This window comes from Narcine bancroftii, chromosome 5, assembly GCF_036971445.1.
Source record: "Narcine bancroftii isolate sNarBan1 chromosome 5, sNarBan1.hap1, whole genome shotgun sequence".
In the NCBI taxonomy this organism is placed as follows: domain Eukaryota; kingdom Metazoa; phylum Chordata; class Chondrichthyes; order Torpediniformes; family Narcinidae; genus Narcine; species Narcine bancroftii.
Genome location: NC_091473.1, coordinates 6,658,413 through 6,684,266, shown reverse-complemented (window position 1 = coordinate 6,684,266; position 25,854 = coordinate 6,658,413). Strand labels below are relative to the sequence as shown.

General features: G+C 43.5%; 1 long non-coding RNA gene across 1 annotated transcript; it reads right to left on the bottom strand.

Moving 5' to 3' along the window:
* Window positions 1-3,199: 3,199 nt before the first annotated feature.
* On the bottom strand, window positions 3,200-23,400 carry LOC138763071 (uncharacterized). The gene is made up of 2 exons (XR_011357306.1): window positions 23,295-23,400; window positions 3,200-3,698 (listed from the first exon to the last, which is right to left on the bottom strand). It is a non-coding gene; the product is annotated as an uncharacterized lncRNA (long non-coding RNA).
* Between the last annotated feature and the right edge of the window lie 2,454 nt (window positions 23,401-25,854).

Sequence of the window (25,854 nt, the reverse complement as noted above, 5' to 3'; positions counted from 1 at the left end):
AAAGTCGTGAATCACAAGGTTTGAAATCTCGAGACAAACCTAGCCACAGGTCACACAAATTCAGCAGCGTAGAAACAAAGCATTAACCCCAATGAATTTCAGATAACTTGCAATGTAGGAGACTATTTGGCCCATTGATTCTATACCGTTTCCCAGATCTATCCCATTCTTCTCCTTTGTAATCCCCAAAAACCATTTTCTCACACATGCCCATCAACTTGACCCACCCTGGGGAGATTCATCGTCCTCAAGTAATTTACCAATTGAGGGTAGTTTATAAAATTATAAGCGGCATAGATTGTAAAGAGTCAGAATACTTTTCCCAGGATGAGAATCCTGAGAAAGTGGGCATTTAAATTGAGAAGAGGAAAGTTTAAAGGAGATGTGTGGTGTTGGATACCTGGAAGAGATGTAGAGGTGGGAGCAGATATAAGAGTTGTGATTTAAGAAACTATTAAATAGACACTGGAATATTGAGCGAATGGAGGGGTAGGGATCATGTGGAGGCAAAGAGACTTGGTTTCATTTGGCATTCTGTTCAGTGCAGACAACGTGGGCTTAAGGGCCTGTTCCTCTGCTGCCCTTTCTATGCTCTAACCAGCACTTCCTTGAGATGTGGAAGGAAACTGGAGAACAGAGTTACATTCAAATTGCACACTGAGTATCCTCTTAATGTCTCCTACTCACTAATAATCAACACAGGCATGCCTCAAGGATGGGTGCTTAGCCCATTGCTCTTCTCTCTCCACACCCATGACTGGGTGGCTAGGCACAATTCAAATGCTATCTGCAAATTTACCGACGACACCACGGTTGTCAGAAGAATCGTGGACCACAATGAGGAAGCGTACAGGGTGTCATGCCAACAAACTTGCACTCAACTTGGCAAAACCAAAGAGATAACTGTGGACTTCAGGAGGAAGTGAGAAGAACAAGAACCAGTCCTCATCCATGAGTGGGGTGGGTTATGAACTTCAAATTCCTGGGTGTCAACATCTCTGGAGTCTCTATGGCTGGTGCAATCACGAAAACTGCTCTCAAGCAGCTCTACTTTGTGAGAAGTTTGAGGAGATTCGGCACATCACCAAAGACTCTCAAATTTTTACACGTGTACTGTGAGAAGATTCAGATTGGTTGCATCACTGTCTGGTATGGAGGTACCAATGTACAGGACAGGAAAAAGCTACAGAGAGTTTTTAACTTGGCCAGCGACATCACTGCCATCAGCCTTCACTCCATTGAGGTCATCTACAGAGGCAATGTATAAAGAAAGTGGCCTCTATTCTCAAAGACACTCACCACCCAGGCTAATGCCCACTTCACTGATGGAAGGAGGTACAGGAGCCTGAAGATGAGCACCCAGCAGCGCAAGGTCAGCTTCTTCCCCTCCGCCATCAGATTTCTGAACAGACAATGAACCACAGGCGCTGCCTCACTTTCTCCTATTTTCTCGCATTATTTATTTATTTTTAAATGTAACTTTACAGCAATATTTGCACCTTTAGCGCTGCCGCAAAACAACAGATTGAGGCATGTCCGTGACAATAAATTCTGATGCGGACTGGAGATCAGGATTGAACCCGGGTCATTGGAACCATGAGGCTGTGCCTCTTCCCACTGCGTCACTGACGTGGTGGTGTCCGCACAGACCTCCTTGCACTTGCTTCACCTAATCACTATCTGTGGACATTTCTGTCTATCACTCTCCGAGGTTTCCATTCCTTCCCTTAACGGATGCTGCTCTTAGCCTGAGCAGCCTCTTGCGATGATGAATTCCACATTCTAACCATTCTTTGGATTAAGTAGCTTTTAATAACTCTCTTGAGAAAGGCCTTGGAGCATTACATTATAAAAAGAACTTAAAATGTGTGTAGCAGGGCCAGCAATAGGTGGATTGGCAGTATTCCAGTGAGAATCTGGGAACTCTCCAAAGGCGACTTGTTGACGAAACTGAGATAAAGTTCCACAGACTGGAACTAGACATGCAAACATTGAAGGGGGAAAAGTAGTTCCTTGAACCTCTGGAATAATGTCAATTATTTTTTTTCTCTGTTAGGACAGTCCCTGTTCCAACCCTTTCTCCATTACATCGATGAATGCATTGATGCCACTTCCTGAAGCCATGCAGAACTCGACAATTCTTTTGGTTTAGAGCGATGCAGTTGGCGTAGTGGTTAGTGCAACGCATTTACAGCGCCAGTGATCGGGACCGGGGTTTGAAACCCCCAGTTGTTCTCCCTGTGGGTTTTCCCTGGGGGGGGGGGGGGGGGCTCCGGTTTCCTCCCATCTTTCAAAAATGTAATGGGGTTAATTAATTGTAGGTTAATTGGGTGGCAAGGAAGCGTGGGCCAAATTGGCCTGCTACTGTGCTGTGTGGCAAAATTTAAAATTTCTCGATTCCTTAATGGTCAAGGACAAAATGCACAAAATTTGTCAATTTTTGTTTGATTTAAAGGTACAGAAAGAGGAGCCATACGCCTTCAGAGATGATGAGCCCACGAATTTGCCCTCGTAACCTCGGACACCTTTCTCTTATCTAGATCTCTCTGTCTCCATCTCAGAACACAACCATCCGCTGATATTTGCTGTACCTGGACTTTGCCTCTTCCCTCCCTCTCTCTTATAAAGATGCAAAATCCTTCTCCCAGGTTTCTGTTTCTGCCACACCTCAAGGTGAGACTTTCCATTCATGGACACCAGAAATGCCCTCCTTTTTTTCAGGAAGCGTAGCTACCCTTCTGCTATGGTTGAGAGAACCCTGTTTTGGTTAGTCCAAGCATGCATTCAGTGCAATAACATTTATTGTCTTCAGGAAGATTCAATACAGCAGAAATGTCTGGTCAATGTCACAACTGTGATACATTATGTTACATTTGTGGCAACTACAGAGGACCAAACTACATTCTGCTGAATGACAACATGCTTCATGCACACAAAACCATGAAATGCAAAATGTTATTGAAAATTCATTTTTTTCATACGCACTTGGACTTCCCTGCTAATCTTGGTGCAGTCAGTAACATTGCAACCATGGAAAAGTGGTATCAGGGCAACTGGAATCCATTGGTACTAGCTGACTATTGTTGGACACTGACATGAGAGGCATCAGATGCTGAGTACAATTGAAAACCAGCGGCAAAACATTTTTAGGTCAGTTGAATTAATGCAATGTGTCAACATCATTATGCGAGTGAACATGTTAAATTCAATAAAAGTTCATTTAATGTTTCTCCAGTTTTCTACATGATAGAGCAAATCTGAAATTATCGTTACGTTCAGCTTGAAGTTGTCTATCACAATCAGGAAACAACCCTGTTGTGGGGGGGGAAAAAAAGATTCTTGTCCATTGTTATCAGAGCATCTGTGCTCTAACCACAATGGCCATCTCCAGCATTCATAGTGGCCACACGTTAACACACTTAACGGAAAAGTACTAATGGAATGGCATCTTTGAACAATAGACCTATTGATATCTGGACTGTGGTGTTACACAAGACCCGGACCCTTTCTTCTTTCCCCCCCCCCCCCCCCCCCACCCATGTTCAGTGGTAACAGGACCTTGGAGGTTAGTCTTCTTCCAATGCCAAGCTTCACCAACCTTGGCATGTACTCCTGGAATGTCTAAGTGCCATGACTTCTTAAACTTGAATGAATAGAAGAAACAAGTCAGCCTCAAGATGAGCTTCTGGAGCCAATCCCTGAAAGCAGTAAGAAGAGATTTAATAAATTGGTTAAAGAGATGGGCAAGAAAGAGGAAGGAAGTACATTTAAGAGATATTTGAAATATCTTTACTTTTCTGAATTGTGATTAAAATCTGAATGAGGAATATGCTACACATTAAATTCTCTATACTGGAGAAATAGTATCATTAAAAATGGACAAGACGTAACATTTTTCTGGTTCATTTCACATCTGTGCATTAAGAGTGATGGATTAACTTATTTTCATGTATTTCAACAGTGATTCAGATGGTACAGAGAGGAGACATCTAGAGCAGCAGTTTCTTGGCTTTATTCTTGGTAACGCTAGAATCATGGATTTTGCAACACAGAAACAGGGCATTCAGCCCAACTTTCTATGCTGACTGGAGGGGCTAAAAATGTGTAAAGGATTTACTTACCTTTCTTATTATCAGTTAAAGGCCTATTTAACAGATAATTTGGGTCCAGGTTTGATATTCCCTGAACAAAGTTATTTGGAACAATTAATCACAATTAGGTATACAATTTTACACAAAAGAATGTATAAACCAGGAGTTTATAAGTCAAGACAAAGATGGGAGAAAGATTTAAAAATAGATATTCAAGAGGAAACTTGGTTAGAGCTTTGTCAGGATAGTATGGCTAACACAATTAATATCCACTACAGAATGGTACAATATAATTTTTTTACATCAACTACATCTTACTCAACAGAAATTAAAAGGATGAAATTCTAATTTTTCAGATAAATGTTTTCGATGTAATAAAGAAAAGTACTTTTTTTACATTTTATGTGGGAACGTTCAAAACTAAGACCCTTTTGGATAGAACTGGGTTTATTTTTGTAAAGAGTTATGTTACGAGTCGAGAGGACCCCAAAACCCAGCTGCAATAGATATGCATCATGACAAAGGGTTATTTAAACAAAAGTTGCATTTAATTATCTTTGAACATAAAAATAGAATCAAACTTTAACTTATCTCTATTGATTCACAACCTACTTAACCTCTTTCTAATTCTAAGCATGTGTGCAAGTTCAGCAAAGTTCTTTGGTTCACAGTCCAATCTCACTGGTTGCAGCAATGCTTGTACTGTGCACAGAAGTTAACATTTAATAAAGTTCATCAGGCTTTTGTGTTTAGATGGTTACCACTCAGGAGAGTTCTTGAGAGAGAGAGAGTTTTTCTTGTTCCAGGGCATCCACAACTGATTCCTTTTTAATCAGCCGCTCCAGTGTCTTGCTGATGAAACATGCCCCCTCTTCAGGGTTCTCCAGATGATAACCTCTTTCTTTCAGGTCATCACAGAGTTCCTTTCTGTTTCACCTATTCCAAGGGAAACACCAGACAGCCAGTCCTCTACTTTGCCAGCTTGACCCTCTGGAACCTCTGTCTGTGTTTGTCTCTCTCTCTGTCTCTCTTCCCCCCCGCTCCTCTCTGAGAGCAAAAATATTTTTTACTTGCTCTCTGCCTGCAAAGATCGCATAACCTTCCAGACAGTAAATGCTCTTTTCCAGACAAAGCCTGTTGTTACATATATTGTCTTTTGCAAATAACAGTCCATCATAAGTCTGTGAGCAATCTTGAAAAATCTCATACAAAATTCTGTGTTTTAAAGTGCTTGTGTGTGACCTGCTCCAACACACCTTTCCCAATTTATCTCCCAAACATCTCTATATACTCTGTCACAGATACAAAAGTTAAATTTCCTTAAGATCCATTTTTTTTAACTTGAAAATATTTTTGATACAGAATTGAAATTGAAATTAAATAATATAAAAAAGAATTTATTAAAATAGCCCTAGTGGTAGCTAGAAAATGCGTGGCAGTAACTTGGAAGTCAGATGCGTATTTTGGAATGGGTAGGTGGCCGTCCTGAAATAGGGAGTTGGATACTACTTGAAAAGATTACATATAATTTACGTAACAAATTTGAAATTTTTCAAAAGATTTGGGAACCATATTTACAAATTGTAGGAATTGGGTTGTATCACCCAACCTGAATCTTCCAACTCCTAAAATTAAGAAATTAAGATATGTTGGATTTTATTTGATAGTTTTAGTAAGTTTTTACTTTAATATCCAGATGTTCTTTGCTGTTGGGGAGGGGGATTTTTTTAAAAAAATCACTATAATTTTTAATGTTTTTGAACAAGTAATGTATGTATGCATTTTAATGCATATGTGAAATGAAGTAAAATTTTCAAAAAAAAATATACTTGGCTCGTTAGGTTGGCGCCCCCCGCATGGTCCTGAGTTGTTTTTTTAACTTTTCACCATCATCTTTGTTACGCGCATGCACGGTTCCAGGAGCACGCACAGTGCGTTCTAGGCTGGAGTGCCGGCTGGAGCATACGTGGTGGGGCAGTACACAAATTTGGAGCTTGATATAATATAAAACATGACGGCAGCGACATAGAAAAAGGATGAGTGAGATTGCCTTAACTTTAGTTGACCGTTAGCACTAATATTATTCGGTATATTCACAGAGCATCAGTGCAGATATTATTTATGAATATTTCACAACAATGTTAAAGAATATGATTTCAAGTTTGCATGTTAAATAAAAGATTAAAATGTGTCGTCTTCAGCATGATGCTGAACCAAGCCATGAAAGACCCCAACAATGAAGACGCTGTTTACATCCGGTACCGCACGGATGGCAGTCTCTTCAATCTGAGGCGCCTGCAAGCTCACACCAAGACACAAGAGAAACTTGTCCGTGAACTACTCTTTGCAGATGATGCCGCTTTAGTTGCCCATTCAGAGCCAGCTCTTCAGCGCTTGACGTCCTGCTTTGCGGAAACTGCCAAAATGTTTGGCCTGGAAGTCAGCCTGAAGAAAACTGAGGTCCTCCATCAGCCAGCTCCCCACCATGACTACCAGCCCCCCCACATCTCCATCGGGCACACAAAACTCAAAACGGTCAACCAGTTTACCTATCTCGGCTGCACCATTTCATCAGATGCAAGGATCGACAATGAGATAGACAACAGACTCGCCAAGGCAAATAGCGCCTTTGGAAGACTACACAAAAGAGTCTGGAAAAACAACCAACTGAAAAACCTCACAAAGATAAGCGTATACAGAGCCGTTGTCATACCCACACTCCTGTTCGGCTCCGAATCATGGGTCCTCTACCGGCACCACCTACGGCTCCTAGAACGCTTCCACCAGCGTTGTCTCCGCTCCATCCTCAACATCCATTGGAGCGCTCACACCCCTAACGTCGAGGTACTCGAGATGGCAGAGGTCGACAGCATCGAGTCCACGCTGCTGAAGATCCAGCTGCGCTGGATGGGTCACGTCTCCAGAATGGAGGACCATCGCCTTCCCAAGATCGTATTATATGGCGAGCTCTCCACTGGCCACCGTGACAGAGGTGCACCAAAGAAAAGGTACAAGGACTGCCTAAAGAAATCTCTTGGTGCCTGCCACATTGACCACCGCCAGTGGGCTGATAACGCCTCAAACCGTGCATCTTGGCGCCTCACAGTTTGGCGGGCAGCAGCCTCCTTTGAAGAAGACCGCAGAGCCCACCTCACTGACAAAAGGCAAAGGAGGAAAAACCCAACACCCAACCCCAACCAACCAATTTTCCCTTGCAACCGCTGCAATCGTGTCTGCCTGTCCCGCATCGGACTGGTCAGCCACAAACGAGCCTGCAGCTGACGTGGACTTTTTTACCCCCTCCATAAATCTTCGTCCGCGAAGCCAAGCCAAAGAAGAAAAATGTGTCTGGACTTGAATTGAAAATAATTGAAAAAGCATCACTAATAAGTATCTCACTTAGCCTTCAAGTAACTATTTATTGGATCCAAGTTGCTACACTGACCAAGATATCTACCTGAGGCAATCCCAGATGTTTGTGTTTGGCCCATATCCCTCTAAATCTTGAACCTGTCAAAACATCTTTTGAACATTACAACTGAACCCACCTCTTTACTTCCTATGGCAACTTCTCAAGATAAAGGAACAGAAGTAGGCCATTTGGCCCATTGAGTCTGCTCCTCCACTCCATCCTGAGCTAAACCATTCTCGCATCTAGTTCCAAATTCTGGCCTTTTTTTTCCCTTTTCCCTTGATGCCCTGACTGATTAGATACCTATCAATCTCCTCCTTAAACTCCCCCCAGTGGTCGGGCCGCCACAGCTGTATGTAGCAACGAATTCCACAAATCCACAACCCTCTGGCGAAATAAATTTCTCCTTATCTCTGTTTTAAATATGTTCCTTCTCATTCTAAGACTTTACCCTCTTGTAACTTGTTTCATGTCCCCACCCTCTGTGTGAAGAAGGTAATGTTGATTTTTGCCCTTGTGAACATGGACGCCACCATTGTTTCAAAAGGACTTATAAATCCAAATTTTAACTGGTTTGAATTCCAGCCAGTTTCAATTCCAACAAATGTCGAGCATTTAAAATTTACACTCTGAGGCCTGCCACCAGCACTACCCCCATCTCAGCAATCAGACCATGCATAACGCGGGTCAATTGTAGGTCAACCTCCCTCGGTTGCCCCAAAGAATGGAAGGACCTCCACGCTGTTTGAATGTTTCCATTTGTCTCTCATTTGCTGTGTCTCCCGAAAGTGTAATCACAAGAATTGTGTCAATTAGCCCAGAACTAGGGCCAATTCCATGCTCTATGCTTCAATCAATCAGCAGCCATCTCTAACACTGTCACTTGCTATAAATATTGTCATTATAACATGAAAATAAGTCCTGGGCTGACAAAACATTAATTATACCTAATGTCACTCCAATCACCATTCATTTTATTTCTCATTTACTTATGGTACGACTTTTACTCTTGCGCTTGGATGTATATTTCCCTCTTTGGAAAAAAGACTAAACAAAGCAGGAACCCCGTGAGAATGTTTGGCTACTCTAGTGGCCAAGAGCGGTTCAAACTAATTGGATTCACATTGGGAGCAGCAGAGTTGAGAGAGCATCCCTCATTCAAAATTATCCTCTCCCCTGTCAGGTCTGTAAAACAGACCTAGGGAAAAAAGTATAGCCTGCTCTTCAACCCCTAGGTTGTTTCAAGTTAGCTGCTGAGAGGGGGAGAGAGAAAATATGCGAATATCCCTCATTTGAAACCATCCTCTCCCCGCCAGCTCTGTAAACAGACCTAGGGAAAATCATATAGCCTGCCCCTCAACCCCTAGGTTGTGCCAAGTTAGCTGCTTTCAGCTAGTTTGGAGATTTGAGATCTTCCAATGTGTGTTCATCTCCCTGAGTGGAACGATGGGCCTATCGTAATGTTCTGACAGCTCGCCCTCCGTTCTTTCCAATTGGTTCGTACATGTCTGAAGTCGCTTGGATTGGCTTGGCTCAACACTGTTGAAAAACTGGACATCTGGCACTGTCAGGGTTGGTGTTCAATGCCGCACAGCTATCCTGAGAAGATGGACAGTGGTGTGGCTAGTGGAACTGCTGCCTAACCGTGCCCTGGTTTAATCCAGAGCTCCCTTACTGACTTTGTTTGCACATTTTCAGTGTGACCGTGTTCTCTGACAAATTTAAAAGGCAAACTCAATCCAGTAACTGCCAGCCATTGAACATTACTGAAGCATTAATTGGAGGGTGGCAAGTTGATTGGCCACTGAAAATTGCCGCGCATTAAGTTGATTATAGAACACTACAGCACAGTACAGGCCATTTGGCCCATGATGTTGTGCTGACCCATATATTCCTTTTAGAAAATGTACTAAACCTTCCCTGCACCCGGAACCCTCTCTTTTTCTTCCATCCATGTGCCTGTCTAAGAGTCTCATAAATGTCCCTAATGTTTCAGCCTTCACCACCATCCATGCCAAGGCGTTCCAGGCACCCACAGCTCTCTGCCAAAAAAAACTTACCCATGACATCTCCCCTAAATTTCCCTCCCTTCACTTTATGTAGATGTCCTCTGGTGTTTGTTGATCCTGCGCTGGGAAACAGGTGCTGGCTGTCCACCCTATCTATGCCTCTCATAATCTTATGGACCTCAAAGAAGTCTCCTCTCATCCTTCTACGTTCCAAAGAGAAAAGTCCCAGCTCTGCTAACCTTGCCTCATAAGACTTATTTTCCAATCCAGTAGCATCCTGGTAAATCTCTTCTGCATCTTCTCCATTGCTTCGACATCCTTCCAAAAATGAGGTGACCAGAACTGAAAACGATATGCTAAGTGTGGTCTCACCACAGGTTTGTAGAGTTGTAACATGACTTCTCTACTCTTGAAATCAATCCCCCTATTGATGAAGCCCAGTATCCCATAGGCCTTCTTAAATATCCTATCAATCTGTGTGTCAACCTTGAGGGATGTATGGATTTGGACGGGAGGGGAATGTCAGCAGAGTATTTGAAAATAGGGTTGGTGTAGGATTATCTATTGAGGATTGCCTTAGATGGGATGACACAGGGCCTAATTCTGTGTGGTATGTCTGTTATCTGCAGTGGAGAGCTACCACCTTGAACCAGAGCAGTCTATGGTGATGAAGGTTGTGGTGAGAAGGATTTTGGCCTACCAATGATCCAGAGGTGATATATTTCCAAGTTGAGTTTCTGTGTGGCCAGATTTGATAAAGAAAGGCATGCTGTATGAGGTGCCAAGATCAAGAGGCACAAATGGAGCTGCTTATCCAGAGCTTTCAGAAGTACCACTCTTAAGAAGCACTCATTGATAAACTCAACTAATCAATGGGCATTCAGAAATCTTTGTTCGATGGGAAGAACTCTTGCTTCTGAATCTGTGCATTGAGGCTGCACTTCAGTCGCTAAAGCACACAAATCTGAGTGGACTTTTCAGTGCAGTACCAAGGGCATGTTGTGCTGTTGAAATGCAAGGAAGAAGACATATAAAGGCACGGTTAGTGCAGCAGTTGGGACAACATGATTATGACACCAACAATCCGGGTTCAAATCCAACGCTGTCTGTACGGTACGTTCTCCCCGCTTCTACAAGGGTCTCCTCCAGTTTCTCCCCACCCTCCAAAAACAAATATGTAGTGTTTGTATGGTAATTGGTGTGTTTCAGTGGCAGGAGCTCATGGGGCGGAAGGGCCTGTTACTGTGCTGTATTTTTTAATTAATTAAATATAAAATTAAATTAATTTTTTTTAAAATCTCATATTATTTTGCCCCAGCTCCATCCTCTTGCACAATGTAAGTTTGAAATCCCACCATCAGAATATATGAAAATGAATTTGGCAGATTATGATTAGTCCAGATAGTCCTGGCCCAACAGGATTTACAGAAGGAACCTGCCCTCCACTCACATAGACAACTGATGTATAGTGATAAGCTGGTCTTTATTCACTGGGACATAGAAGGCTGAGGGGTAAACTTTTAGAGATTTATAAAATCCTAAGGGCTAAATCCTCGGGCAGCAAGGTGAGCGTAGCGGTTAGCACAACTCCTTTACAGCGCCAGTCATCGGGAACGGGTTTGTACATTCTTCCCGTGTCTGCATGGATTTTCCCTGGGGGATCTGGTTTCCTCCCTCTGTTCAGAATGTACCGAGGGTTTTGTGTGTCAATTGGGCGCCACGGACTCGTGGACTGAAGTGGCCTGTTATCGTGCTGTGTGTCTACCTTGATACGTCTCCTTTGGAAAGCCTAAGGAGGAGGATATCGTGCTCTTCTGCCAAGACCATGAAAGATGATGCCTTTGTTCTCATGCTCTGATTTAAGATTATTTTTTCTATTCATTTCAATGAGGCCAACTTTCACTGCTAATTCCCCTTGAGGTGGTGGTAGAGAAATCCTCTTTGAGTTGCTGTCCCCCTGATTGCAGTAGTCTTGTGAGTAGAAGGGTGTTTTAAAAAAGAAAAAATCCCAACGATATTACAGGCACAGTTCCCCTTATCTGAATACCTGAAATCCGAAATGATCCAAAATCTGAAACTTTTTTAGTCTGTGGCCCTCTAAGGTAATAGTTCACTAATCCCCAATCGGAGAATGGGACATAACAGACTTAAGTAGTGCATTATAGAGTGTAGATTTTTAAATATATGTCTACTTCAGTTAATTTATGCACATTGTAAATATCTATTGTAATGTGAATGCACGTAGCTTTAAGTCTGAGTTAATGACTGTTTTTTTTTAAAACTGTGTTCCAAAATCCGAAACACTTCTGGTCCCATGCATTTCGGATAAGGGGTATTCGACCTGTAGGACAGCTTCAGTTGAGTGGATAGAATGATGGGCTGGGATGAGGCAGGTGAAGGATGACCTTGTAGACGTATATAAAACAAGGAGGGGCATAGATTAAGGTGAATAGTCTTTTCCCCAGGGTAAGGAAGTAGAAGTTTTTTAAAATTTAAATTTAGACATTCAGCACGGTAACAGGCCATTTCAGCCCTACGAGTCCGTGCCCCCCAATTTACACCTTCAGTATGCTTTTGAAGGATGGGAGGAAACCGGAGCCCCTGGGGAAAACCCATGCAAACATGGGGAGAAAGTACCAACTCCTTACAGACAGCGCAGGATTCGATCACTGGTGCTGTAAAGGCGCTGCGCCAACCGTGCCCCCCTAGTGGCATAGGTTTCAGAAGAGAGGGGAAAAATTTTAAAGGGGTCTGAGGGGCAACCTTTTCACACAGAGGCTGATGGGTATATGGAAGAAGCTGCCAGAAGGAACTGTACAGGTGGATAAAATTATGATATTTAAAAGCTATTTGGACAGGTTCATGGATGAGAACATTTAGATGGTCCATATGGACCTCACTTGGAGTAAAGGGTGCAGTTTTGGGCTCCCTATTTGATAAAGGATGTGTTAGTATTAAAGAGGGTTCAGAGACTATTCACTAGAATGATTCCTGGAATGAAGGGATTGGCATATGAGGAACGTTGGTCGGCTCTCGACTGTACTCCTTGGAGTTCAGAAGAATGGGGGGTGGGGGACCTCATAGAAGCATTTTGAATGTTGAAAGGCATGGACAGAGTAGATGTGGGAAATTGTTTTCCCAGTGTAGGGGAGTCTAGGACAAGAGGGCACAACTTCAGGATTGAACGGTGTCGACTTAAAACTGAGGTGCGGAGGAATTCCTTCAACCAGAGAGTGGTGAACCTCTGAAATTTGGTGATTTTTTTTTAAGGCAGAGATTAATAGTCAGGGTACCAAAGATTATGGGGAGAAGGCAGGGGAGTGGGCCTGAGTGGATCAGCTCATGATAGAATGGCTGAATGGATTCAATGGGCTGAATGGGCTACTTCTCTTATATCTCATGGTTCTATAGACACTTCACATTGCCTCAAAGTCCTTGACAAACAAAAAACATTGTGATTGCTATTGTGGTGTTGGAGTGCGAGCTAAAACGGCGGGGGGGGGGGGGGGGTGGGGGGGAAGGGTCTTTTGATTCCAACAAGACAATGCTATTCCCTGTATGTTCTGTCTTCAAGAGCTGGTATCAATTAAAGCTGAATGTGTGTTAAGTTTATTTTGCCAGAATGTAATTCACTAATCAACCACCAATAACCCAGCAGACTTAAAACTACACCCAGTTTACTTGACAGCAGATATTTTTTCTGTAATAATACATTATTCATAACATTATCCCTTAGTTTCTGTGACCCTCTTCACCCAATTTTGTGGCATCAAAGTCAGTTTCCATTAAAGTTGTGGGGAGATTTATTTTAACGTCTTTCAACTTTAGTTTCTTCGGAAGAAATAACTTCATACATGAGTCATTTTACTGAACTTTATAAATCCCAGTTTCCAGCCTTTGCTTGCCATAATCTCCCATGTTACTTCTGCATTTATTGTTCTTATTATGTACCATTGGTTAGACCCCTGCTCTTTGTGCTTTCTACAATGGATGAAGAGGCGGAAGGATGGCTCAGTCGGTTTGCAGATGACACGAAGGTTAGAGAAGTTGTGGATGGAGATGAAGGTTGTCGAAGGTTACAAGAGGAGATAGACAGGATGCAGAGTTGGGTGGAAAAGAGGTAGATGGAGCTCAATCCGGATAAGTGTGAAGTGATGCACTTTGGAAGGACAAACCAGAAGGCTGAATACAGGGTTAATGGTTGGTTACTTAAAAGTGTGAACAGAGGGACCTTAGGGGTTCAAATCTTCACATCCCTCAAGGTCACCGTACAGGTTGATAGGATAGTTAAGAAGACCTAGGGGGATGCTGGGATTCATTAATAGGGGGATTGAATTCAAGAGTTCAGAGGTCATGTTGCAACTCTACAAATCTCTGATGAGACCACACAGAGTATTGTGTTCAGTTCTGGTCACCTCATTATAGGAAGGATGTGGAGGCTATGGTGAGGGTGCAGAGGAGATTTACCAGGATGTTACCTGGGGATTGGAAAATAAATCTTGTGAGGCGATGTTAGCAGAACTGGGACTTCCTCTTTGGAGCATAGAAGGATGAAAAGTGACTTAAGAGGTCTACAAGATTATGAGAGACGTAGATAGGGTGGACAGTCAGCACTTGTTTCCCAGGGCAGGATCAGCAAACACCAGAAGACATGTGCTAAGAGAGGGAAGTTTAGGGGAGACAGCAGGGGTAGGTTTTTTTAATACTGAGAGCTATGGTGCCTGAAATGCTTTGCTGGGGATGGTGGTGGAGTCTGAAACATTGGGAGCATTTAAGAGCCTCTTAGACAGGCACATGGATGAAAGAAAAATAGAGGGTTATGGGATAGGGAGGGTTTAGTATTTTTTTTAGGAAGGAATACCGTAAATATTCACGAATAATGTGAAAAACTTTACCGAAATTTGAGCTCAAAGTGGGGGGGGGGGGGGGTCCCATTATACATGAGGTTATTATTTTAAGAATGATCAGTAAGATTATCAGCAGTTGCCGACATTGACAGCACCACGGTGGGGGGGGGGGGGGGCGGGGGGAGAGATGGCAGCACGAATCGGGCAGGCGAATGGGGGGAGAGACAGCAGTGCGACTCAGGCAAGCAAGGGGGGAAGAGAGAGATGGCAGCGCAACTCGGACGGGCGAGGGGGGAGAGACGGCAGCGCGACTCGGGTGGGTGAAGGGGAGAGATGGCAGCGCAACTCGGGCAGGCAAGGGGAAGAGAGACGGCAGCGCGACTCGGGCAGGTGAGGGGGGAGAGACAGCAGCATGACTCGGGCAGGCAAAGAGGGAGAGACACCAGCGCGAATCGGGCGGGTGAGGGGAGGGGGGTCATATTATAGATGGGGGTAAAATTCTTCCCCCTTTTCCCCTCAAAAATGGAGGGGTCGCATTGTACACGAAACACATTATACACGAATATTTACGGTGTATGGCTCAGCACAACATCGAGGGCCGATGGGCCTGTACTGTGCTGCATTGTTCTATGCCCCCAGCTGATCCTTCGCATTCTCCCAGGCCCCTGCAGAGAAGACATCTGCTCAACTCTCAGGCTTGAGGAGGGCTTGTACCCTCTGGACGTTGATGCAGAGGATCACTGGGGTCTCCCTTTCCTCTGATGACAACATTCACTGTGAGTGTTGCTTAAATATGGTTCGAAGAATTATTGAGGTCCCTTTCCATTCAGCGCACCATATCTTTGATCCACTTTCATCAGGAAAGAGGTACAGGAGCATCAAGATGAGGACTGCCTGGCAAGGAAATTGTGTCTTCTCTCTGGCTGTGAGATTTAATTTAGACTTGGAACACAGTAACAGGCCCTTCTGTCCCAAGAGCACAGGACCACCCCCCATTAACCTATGATTCCAGTGCATTTCGAGGGGTGGGAGGAAACCCACACAGACAAGAGAACATACAAGATCCTTACAGACAGGGCCATTTTCGAACCTAGGTAACTGGCGCTGTAACAACGTTGAGCTAACTGTGCCACTCCAAATTGGAAGGTTGATGAACCAAGCAAATCATCCCAAAATATTAGGAGATATTTATTTTGAAAGATAGCTTTGTATATAAATGTGAATATTATGTGCTGTGCATGTGTGCACCCCGTGGATGGAGGAATATTGTTTCGCCTGGTTGTATAGGTACAGTTAGATGATAATAAACGAACACTTATGGAGAAATGAGGAACTATGTGCAGACTTTATAAAGTTCATTGTAGTTACCGAGGCAGAAGAAGGCCCTACATTACCTCTGTACCCAAGACGGGCAGTCACGAGCCAACATGGTGAAATCAGGCCATGCTATGAACTTGAAAGAAAGGCCATTCAGTATCTTCTGGTTTGCCTTCTGCTACTCATCGTGGCTATCCCTTGAAGTATAGGATGATGGTCTTCATTCCTATGGGCATTCAAGTGGCTTATGAGTCCAATCCTGGAAAGTGGCCCACAGACCGAAGATGCTTGTCCCTGTATTTGTTTAACGTGTACTTGATGTTGCACTCCAAGAAGCACACGAAACTTCACACATCAACCAACTAGTTCCAATCGCATGGAAACCACAACAAGTGGAGTTGATGGCTTTGATGCTGTGTTCATAGCCATTGAGTTCAAAGTAACTTCGTTCGCCTGTTCCACCATCGAGGACTTGGTTGGATTGTTCTTTGTCAAGGACCTCCCCCTCGACCTTACCGCCATGGGTGACCCTACCAGTAACATAGCTCCAGACACCATCGCTCTCAGAATCACAGGACCACACAAATTTCTCCACCACGACAAAGTGGCAATCCGTGGAGAAGATGGTAGTAGATGGGTCATGTACAGCAAGGATATCACTGATGCCAAATCACAAACATGAGACCTCCCTGCCAATAGTAAAATCTGACTGGTGGATAGAAATGAGAAGATCTCACCCCTTGTTAAACATTTTGCCTGACCCAGTTATTTACAGAGTGATCCTCAGAAAAGTTGAGTCAAAAGCTGTCCTTGTAATTTAACCTGTTAAGCCATGGTATCCTGCTACTGAATCTGTGTTCACAGAGCCAATTTATATCTTTCCAGATGCTCTGAATGGAACTCCTGAAGCCATATTGGTTAACTGGCCACTGTAAGTGGGAGGGGAGTTGGTGCTTGTGTAAAGGAGAATGGGCTACAGGGAAGTAAGAAGGAGAGCGTGGTGAAAAGGATTGGTCTGGGAGCTGCTGAATGTCCTCCATCTGCATCAAGATAAACGCAATATAGAAAGAGTCTCGGGACCTGAAATGTTAACTATTTCTCTCCCCAAGACGCTGCCTGATCTGCTGAGTATCTTCCGTATTCTCCATTTTATTTCTAGCATCTGCAGTTTTATTTTGGGTTTCCATAATATGAGCTGGTGTGTCCAAGGCTCAGTGCCCAAATTAACATTTTTGGATTCATTTTCATGAAATAAGTGACTAGAAAATCAGTTTTTAAGATGTCACTTGATTGATAGATATGATTTTAGAAGATCAGGAGGATGAACCGCTCTTCATATATGACATGGGACCATCTTGGTTCAGCTGAGCAAGCAGACGTGGTCTCAGTTTAACCTTGTCTCTGAAGGACCGCTCCTCCAACAGTGCGCCATTCTGTAGGCACTGCATTAATGTTGCAGCCTGGATTACATACTTGAGTGGTGGGAATAAGAGACCCACGTGAGCCGAGTTTGACACTGATTAAATTGTGCGCCTGCTGTGAACTATAGTTTTATGGATCTCTCAGTCAGGAATATAATGACCTCAGCACAATGCACAGATATCGAATGGTCCATTCTTCTGAGCTTGGCTGCTTGGAGCAATTATTCAAATTTCCATTTAATGGCTTGGCTTACTCAAAAATCAGCCAGGATACACGCAATGCACTTCCCTTCAAATTGGACCAAGTAGTTGCATAAGCACAGTATTCTGAACTGGTGTTGTCCAAGTTGCAACATTCTGGCTTGTAGTTCGCGCTTCTGCTGGTCTTCTGTAGATTTAAATTTAAAAGAACACACACAGCCTGGTAACAGACCCTTTCGGCCCATGAGTCCGTGCCGCCCAATTTACACCCCATTAACCTACACCCCCACTCCCCAGGTAGGTTCCGAAGCATGGGAGGAAACTGGAGCCCCCAGGGAAAACCCATGCAGACACGGTGTGAACGTACAAACTCCTTACAGACAGAGTGCGATTCAAACCCCAGGCCTGATCGCTGGCGCTGTAAAGGCATTGCGTTAACCACGCTGTAAAGCCATTATGCTAACTCTCCCATTTTTTCACCTTCCTCACTCTCATGTGACCTGTTCCCTCTTGACTTGCATGAGTAGTCTTGAATTTTTTTTAAGCTTTTTAATATTAAAATGCCTATTCAATTTTTAAAAATTGACACAAACTATTTCGGGTCATAGAATGTCAATGGAGATCAGTTTTCTTCCAGGGTGGTATAATTCCTCAGTGGTAACATTTCTTCACTTATCTTCAAAGCAGTTTGAGGGGGCCTAACCAAGATGAGATGGTTAATCAAAATTGCAGCAACTTTTTAGCTTGGTGACACGCTATGCAAACATGCAGCTCCCTCAAATCTAGTTCAGAATATCAGAAAAAGAAACTATCAGGCCATTCAGCCCATTGAGCTCGGTTTGCTAACAGTAAGAGCACTACTGACTCTTTACTCCTCTTTCTCTTGCCCGTGACATCTTTTAGTTCCTTGATTCCCAGTGGCAGATTATCCATTAAGCTGAAAAGGCTGAAGCCTAGGGGCCAAAAAGGTAAGGGTGACTGATAGCTCAACAGGCCAATGAAGTGCTGGCATCGCGTGGAGGGCATGATATACGGTCAATTAAAGTAGATGTTAGGAGGGTGTGGGGGGGCAGTTACATCAAGCAGCCGATGACATGAATAGGGATCGGTAGCAACTGTTGCCTTGAGCATAAACACCATAGTCAAGTAGCCTTGGAGACTGTTACCCATCAACAGCTCAGGCCCGGAGCAAAGTGAGTACCGCTGTGCCATCGGAACTGGGTCACATCCCGGAATAGATGCTTCTGCTGTGGGCAGGGATGGCGATGGTTTCCATGTGCTGCCCCACTCTGTGTTTACTGTGTCTGCTGTAAAATGATGGGTGATTCTGGCTGGGGCTCATCGGCCTGGATGGAGCCCTGACTCACAGCCATGATTTCTCGGTATTACTGGCCACTGCTTATGCCTGGAGGCTGTGGATCAGAGGACAAGAGTGATGTGCAACAATGGGGGAGAGGGTGCAGGAGCTGGCCTGCCCTGCCACCATGTTGATTACATCAGAACGTGGTGGCCAACTACTTCCAGAGCAGAGAACCAAGCCAGCTGGGTGGTAGATGGACAGATGACGTTTCAGGTTGAGACCTCAACTAGTATATCAGAAATCTCCTTCTCCACTTTAATCTATTCAACAAAAGCTGGGGACATGGGGCAGGGTTGAGGGGTGGCCTTACTAAAGCTCAGCCTAGGGCCCGTGTGGTAGTTAATCCACCACTGTTGATTTCCAAGGAACGGTTAGCACAACACTATGACAGCTTGTGGGCTGGAAGGGCCCGTTACCATGCTGCATCTCTAATTAAAACTTTATTGCTGTCAATCTTGAATATACCCAATGACTGGACAGCTTCAGCCTTCGAAAGAATTTCAAGGTTACACCCCTTGGCAATCAGTTCTAGGCATCTAGCACTCTACCTATAAAACAAAACATCTCTTGCAACTCCCCTGAACTTTTCAGCACTGACATTTGTTATTGCCTTCCCAGGAAAATGTTGCTGGCTGTTTCCCCCTATCTAATCCCCACATATACATGGAAGGAAAGTATTCTGCCTGGAGGTCGGTGACTAGTGGAGTGGGGCAAAGATCTGTTCTGGGACCCCTGCTCTTTGTGATTTTTATAAATAACCTGGATGAAGAGGTGGAAGGATAAGTCAGTAAGTTTCTGGATAGCACAAAGGTTGGAGGAGTTCTGGATGGAGCTGAAGGTTGTTGAGGGTTACAAGAGGATATAGACAGGATGCAGAGTTCAATCCAGATAAGTGTGAGGTGATGCATTTTTGGAAGGTCAAATCAGAAGGCTGAGTACAGGGTTAAAGGTTGGTTACTTAAGAGTGTAGATGAACAGAGGGACCTTGGGGGTTCAAATCCATACATCCCTCAAGGTTGCTGCACAGGTTGAAAGGATAGTTAAGAAGGCCTATAGGAAGCTGGGATTCATTAATAGGAGGAATTATTTCAGGAGTAAAAAGGTTGCGTTCAGTACTGGAAGGATGTGGAAGCTATGGAGAGGGGGCAGAGGAGATTTACCAGGATGTTACCTGTATTGGAAAATAAGTCTTGAGGAGAGGTTAGTAGAGCTGGGACCTTTCTTCCTTGAAGCGTAGAAGGATGAGGGGAGACTTGATAGAGGTCTGCAAGATTATGAGAGACATAGGTAGAGTGGACAACCAGCACCTGTTTCCCAGGACAGGAATAGCAAACACCAGAGGATATGTACAAAGTGAAGGGAGGGAAGTTTAAAGGAGACATTAAGGGTAAATTTAGAGTTGTGGCTGCCTGGAATGCTTTGCCAAAGATGGTGGTGGAGGCTGAAACATTGGGGGCATTTAGAGACACCTAGACAAACTCATGGATGAAAGAAATATAGAGGGTTACAAGGAAGGGAGGGTTTAGTCCTTTTTTTTAAGGAATATATGGGTTGGCACAACATTGATGGCTGAAGGGCCTGTACTGTGCTATGTTCTACGTAAAACCTCTGTTATTTCCAATTCAAGCAACCGGCAAAAACAAATCGTGGAAAATAAATAAGTAAAAAGTGCAGGTTTAAAATTGGTGTGCTTTGTAATTATTTTGCCAATCACGCAAAATGCAATCTCAAACAACCGGAAAGTTCACTTATCTGGCATCTAACAATTGCCATAGGTGCCGGGTACCAGAGGTTTTCCTGTTCCTCTATTGCCATCACCAAATTTAGTATGCAGAAAATGTGGGGAGGGAAGGACAAAGGGAATATCTGTTAGGATGAGAGCATGATTAAAAGCTGCAGATGAAGCTATGTGGGGATTTTCTTTTTTTTTAAATTTCAGGTTTCCATCATCTGCAGGTTTTTTAAAATTTTCATTTAGTTCCAATGACGTCTTCAATTGACTGACACAATGGACTTGGCTTTGGTTTAGCATTTCATCCAACACTGTGTGGTTCTGGGACCTCAGACCAGATTCCTGCACAACTCTCGGAACAACGCCATGCTTCAGAGGCCAAGTGAGCTACCCACTGAACCACAGCTGGGTAATAAATATGGCCTTGCCGAAACAACTCACATCCTGGGACTTAATTAAGGAAAACTGAAACCAAAGCTGCACGCCCGAGAAATCTTATTTTCCCCATTCGCTCCAAGGAATTTCAAACACATTTAACTGAATTACAATGGAAACAATAAGGCAACGTATGGCCCTGAATTACCTTGCTAGGGTAATAAAGCATTTTTATTTGTTCACTTTCTTTACAGTTCCCTTTGTATTCCATTTAACTAAGTGAAATTCTTTTTTGTCTAATTTTTAAAATGTTTAAATTTACAAAAATTTTTAAATTTAGATTTAAATTTATATATATACAGCACGGTAACAAGCCTGTGAGTCAGTGCCACCCAATTTACCCAAAATTAACCTACACCCCCCGGTACATTTCAAATGGTGGAGGCTCTAGAGAAACCCCATGTAGGCACGGGGAGAACATACAAATTCCATACAGACAGCGGGGTATTCGAACCCAGGTCCCTATCGATTGTGCTATAAAGGCGTGTTACTAACCACTACACGCAAATTACCTTTCTTCCTGCCAGTCACCATAATATCACAAGATACAGGAGCAGAAGTAGGCCAATTGAGTCTACCATACTAATCTAATCAGCCATTCAGCCCCACTCCCCGGCTTTCTTCCTGTAACCCTAGATGCCATGACTAATCAAATACCTGTCAGTCTCTGCTTTAAATACACCCAACAACCTCGCTTCCATAGTTGCCTGTGGCAACGTTCCATGGATTTATGATCCTCTTGCTGAAGAAAATTTTCTGCATCTCTGTTTTAAATTGACACCCCTTTCTCCTGAAATTGTGCCCTCTTGTTCTAGTATTTCCTACCATGAGAAACATTTACTCTGTCCAGGCCTTTCAGCATTCAAAATGCTTCTATGAGTTCTCCCCTCATCCTTCTGTACCCCAAGACCAGACAATCATTTCTCATGTGCTAACCCTGTCATTCCTGATATCATTCTTCTAGTAAATCTTCTCTGAACCCTCTCCAATACTGGCACATCTTTTCTCAAATAAGACACCCAAAACTGTACACAGTTCTCTAAGTGAGGTCTCACCAGTGCTTTATACATTACATCCATCCCTGCTCTTGCATGTGACCCCTCTAGAAATAAAAGCCAATGTTGCATTCGCCTTCTTCGCCACTGACTCAACCTGGAGGTCAATCTTTAGGGGATCCTGCACAAGTCCCTTAGCTCCTTGGAATTTTGAATTTTCTCCCCATCTAAATAATATTCTGCCCATCTATTTCTTCTACCAAGGTGCATGTCTGTGTACTTACCAACATTGCATTTTGTCTGCCACTTTGCCCCTTCTCCTAATCTATCCAAGTCCCCTGCAGCCTTTCTGTAACTTCAGCACCACCTGCTCTTCCACCTATTTTGGTATCATCTGCAAATTTAGACACAAAGCCATCTATTTCACAATCTGAATCATTTATATATAATGTATAAAATGTGGTCCCATCACCAACACCTGCAGAACAACACAGGTAGCCAACCAGAATAGGATCCCTTTATTCCCACTCTCTGTTTCCTGCCGACCAGCCAATGCTCCACCCATATGAGTATCCTTCTTGCAATTCCATGGGCTCTCATCTTGTTTACCAGCCTCATGTGTGGCACCTTGTCGAAGGCCTTTTGAAAGTCCAAATACACAGCATCCACTGCATTTCCCCTGTTTATCCTGTTATCTCTTCAGAAAATTGCAGTCAATTTGACAGGCATGATTTTCCTTTAAACTACTCTATAATCTCATCCTTAACAATCAACTCCAACAGCTTCCTAACCACTGACATCAGGCGAATAGCTCAATAATTTCCTCTCTGCTGCCTCTTTCCCTTCTTGAACAGTGGAGTGACATTTGGAACCTCCACTCCACTGGAACCATGCCAGAATCCATTGATTCCTGGAAGATCTTTTCCAATGTCTCCACAAATCTCTACAGAACCCAAGGGTGCATTCTATCCGGTCCAAGAGACTTATCTACCCATAGGACATTGAGCTTTCCAAGTACCTTCTCTCTCGTGATCTTGACCACACTCACTTTTCTTTCACGTGAGCCATTAGAGTCTGGTATGTTACTAAATGTCTTCCATAGTGAAGACTAATCCAATATATTCACTCAGTACCTCTGCCATCTCCTTGTCTCCCATTACAATTTTCTGTTGGTCCTAGGGCTACTTTGGTCACTGTTTTACTCTTTGCATATTTAGAAAAGCTTTTAGTATCCTCTTCAATATTACTCGCTAACCTCCCTTCATAATTCATCTTTTCCTTCCTAATCACTTTAGTTATCTTCTCTCAGTTTTTAAAAGTTTCCCAGTCCTCCACCTTCCCACTAATTTTTGCTTTCTTCTAGGCCCTCTCTTTTGTCTTTACTTTAGCTTTAACTTCCCTTGTCAACCACAATTGTCTCATCTTTCCATTCACAACTTCCTTTCCTTTCGGTCTGTACCTGTCTTGCACTTACTTCATCTCTCGCAGAAACTCCAGCCATCGCTGATCTGCTGTCTTCCCCCGAGTGTCTTTTTCCAATGGACTTTGCCCAGTTCCTCTCCCACGTGACTGTACTTTCCTTTGCTTCACTGAAATACCGACACATCGGACTTTAGCCTCTCCTTTTCACGTTTCAAAGTGAACTCGGTCACATTGTGATCACTGCCTCCTCCGGGTTCCTTTACCTTGAGCTCTATGGTTCATTACACACCACCCAGTCCAGTACAGCCGATCCCCTGGTGGGCTCATCAAAAAGCCATCCCATCGGCATTCTACAAACTCTCACGCCTGAGAGACTGACTTGACTTGATTGACTATACTGACTTGACTTCCCAAATCTATTTTCATGTTAAATTCCCCCATGCTTATTGTATCGCTGTCCTTCTGACATGCCTTATCTATTTCCTGTTATACTTTATAGTCCACATTTTGGCAGCCTGTATATAACTGCCATTAGGGTCCTTTTACCATCACCATTCCTTAACTTAGCCCATAAGAACTCTCTCACTTTTGATCCTATGTCCCTTCTTTCCAATGATTTAATATTGTTGCTTACCAGCAGAGCCACGACACCCCCTCTACCTCCCTGCCTATCCTTGCAAAACACCATGTATCCTTGGGCGTTCAGCCCCCAGTGACATCCATTCTTTAGCCTTGACTCAGCAATGGCCACAATGTCGATCCCTCCAATCTATAGCTGCGCAGCAAGATCATCCACCTTGTTTCTAATGCTGTGTGCATTTAAGTAGAATACCTTCAGTCCAGTTTTTGAATGTACTGTGTCTCTGTCATCCCTCCGGTTATTATTTGTCTTGTCATCTGCCTGTCATCTTTGCTGCACCCTGTCTTTGTTTTACTGTTGTTTCCCCCTACTTCAGCCCTAGCCCTCTGGTTCCCATCACCCCGCCAAATTAGTTTAACCCTCCCAAACAACTATACTAAACCTTCCTGCCAGGATATTGGTCCCCTCTGGGTTCAGGTGTAACCCATCCTTTATATACAGGTCGTACCTTCCCCAAAAGAGATCCCAATGATCCAAGAACCTGAAGCCCTGCCCTCTAGCATCAGTTTCTCAGCCACGAGTTTATCTGTTAGGTTAAGAGTGTGTAAGTGAAATGGTAGGATGACGATAATGGTTGGGATCAGCTCAAGATGGGGGTGTGGGGGGGGGGGGGGGGAATGGTGTGGGTCCATTGCAGCATGTTGGGAGAAGAATTTTTGCAATAGGGTGAATCAAGTTTTGTTTAGCCTTCCTAATGTGCAAGCCCTGATAGCACAAAGGAAGGTGGATATTAGGAGAATTAGGGGATATGTGTTTGGTGCAGGTACGTGTCACTGTGGGAGAACATCAGCCATCATGTATTAAATAGCAGGTGGACTGAATGGCTTACTACTGATTTTCCTTTCAGATTTATTGTCAGAGTACATGCATGACATCTGAGATTCTTTTTCCTGTGGGCCAGGCAGAATTACCACTTATTGGTAGTGCAAAATAAACTGTACACAGAATAAACATGCAAACAAATAAAGAACTGTAAACAGATAATGTATGTAAATAAACCAACACAGAGAGAATTTTTAAAAATGTACACTAAGAGTCCTTAAATGAGTCCCTGATTGAGTTTGTCATTGAGGAGTCTGATGGTGGAGGGGTAGCAGCTGTTCCTGAACCTGGTGGTGCGAGTCTTGTAGCACCTACACCTCTTTCCTGATGGGAGCAGCGAGAACAGCGTTCCCTGTAGATGTTCTCAGCAGTGGGGAGGGTTTTGTTCTGTGATGTTCTGGGCTGTGTTCATTACCTTTTGCAGGGCTTTATGCTCAGTGGTATTGGAATCCCCATACCAGGTCATGATGCAGCCGGTCAGCACACTTTCCACCAAATCTCTGTAGAAATTTGCCAGGGTTTCCGTTGTCATACCAAACCTCCGCAAACTCCTGAGGAAGTAGAGGCGCTGACGTGATTTCTTCATGAAGCTTTTAATGTGTTCAGTCCTGGAAAGATCCTCTGAGATGGTGACTCCTGTTACAAGATCAAACCAGCAACCACAAAGAAGGCATATCACACAGGGGTAAAGATGAACAATTACTTTATTAACAAAAATTCACCTTCATCTTTAATTCATCTTAATCTTTAATCCCTTTTATAACAATGCCCACTGGTTACTATGCAAATTCCTATAACAGTGTAAAACTAATAAATTCCCCAGCCTAAATATAACATATGTAATTAAAGTCTAAGTTATATTTTCAACCAGCCCACAGAAAAACTTAGACACAAAACAAACACAAAACACACAAGACTCACAAAACTTCGATCTCAACCAAAGCAAAGGTCATAAACAAAATTCAGTTTGTTTGGTAAACTGAAGCCAAAAGGTCTTTGAGAGCACAAAATTTGAAGTTGTCTTCTTGTGTTGCTTGCAGAGAGAGGAACCACTGACTTGGTCCGGATCCTTCTGGCTGCCTTCGGAATCTTCATCCCTTTTCAAATCCCAACATTCTAAACTGTCCTCCAGACCATGACTTGTGCTCTG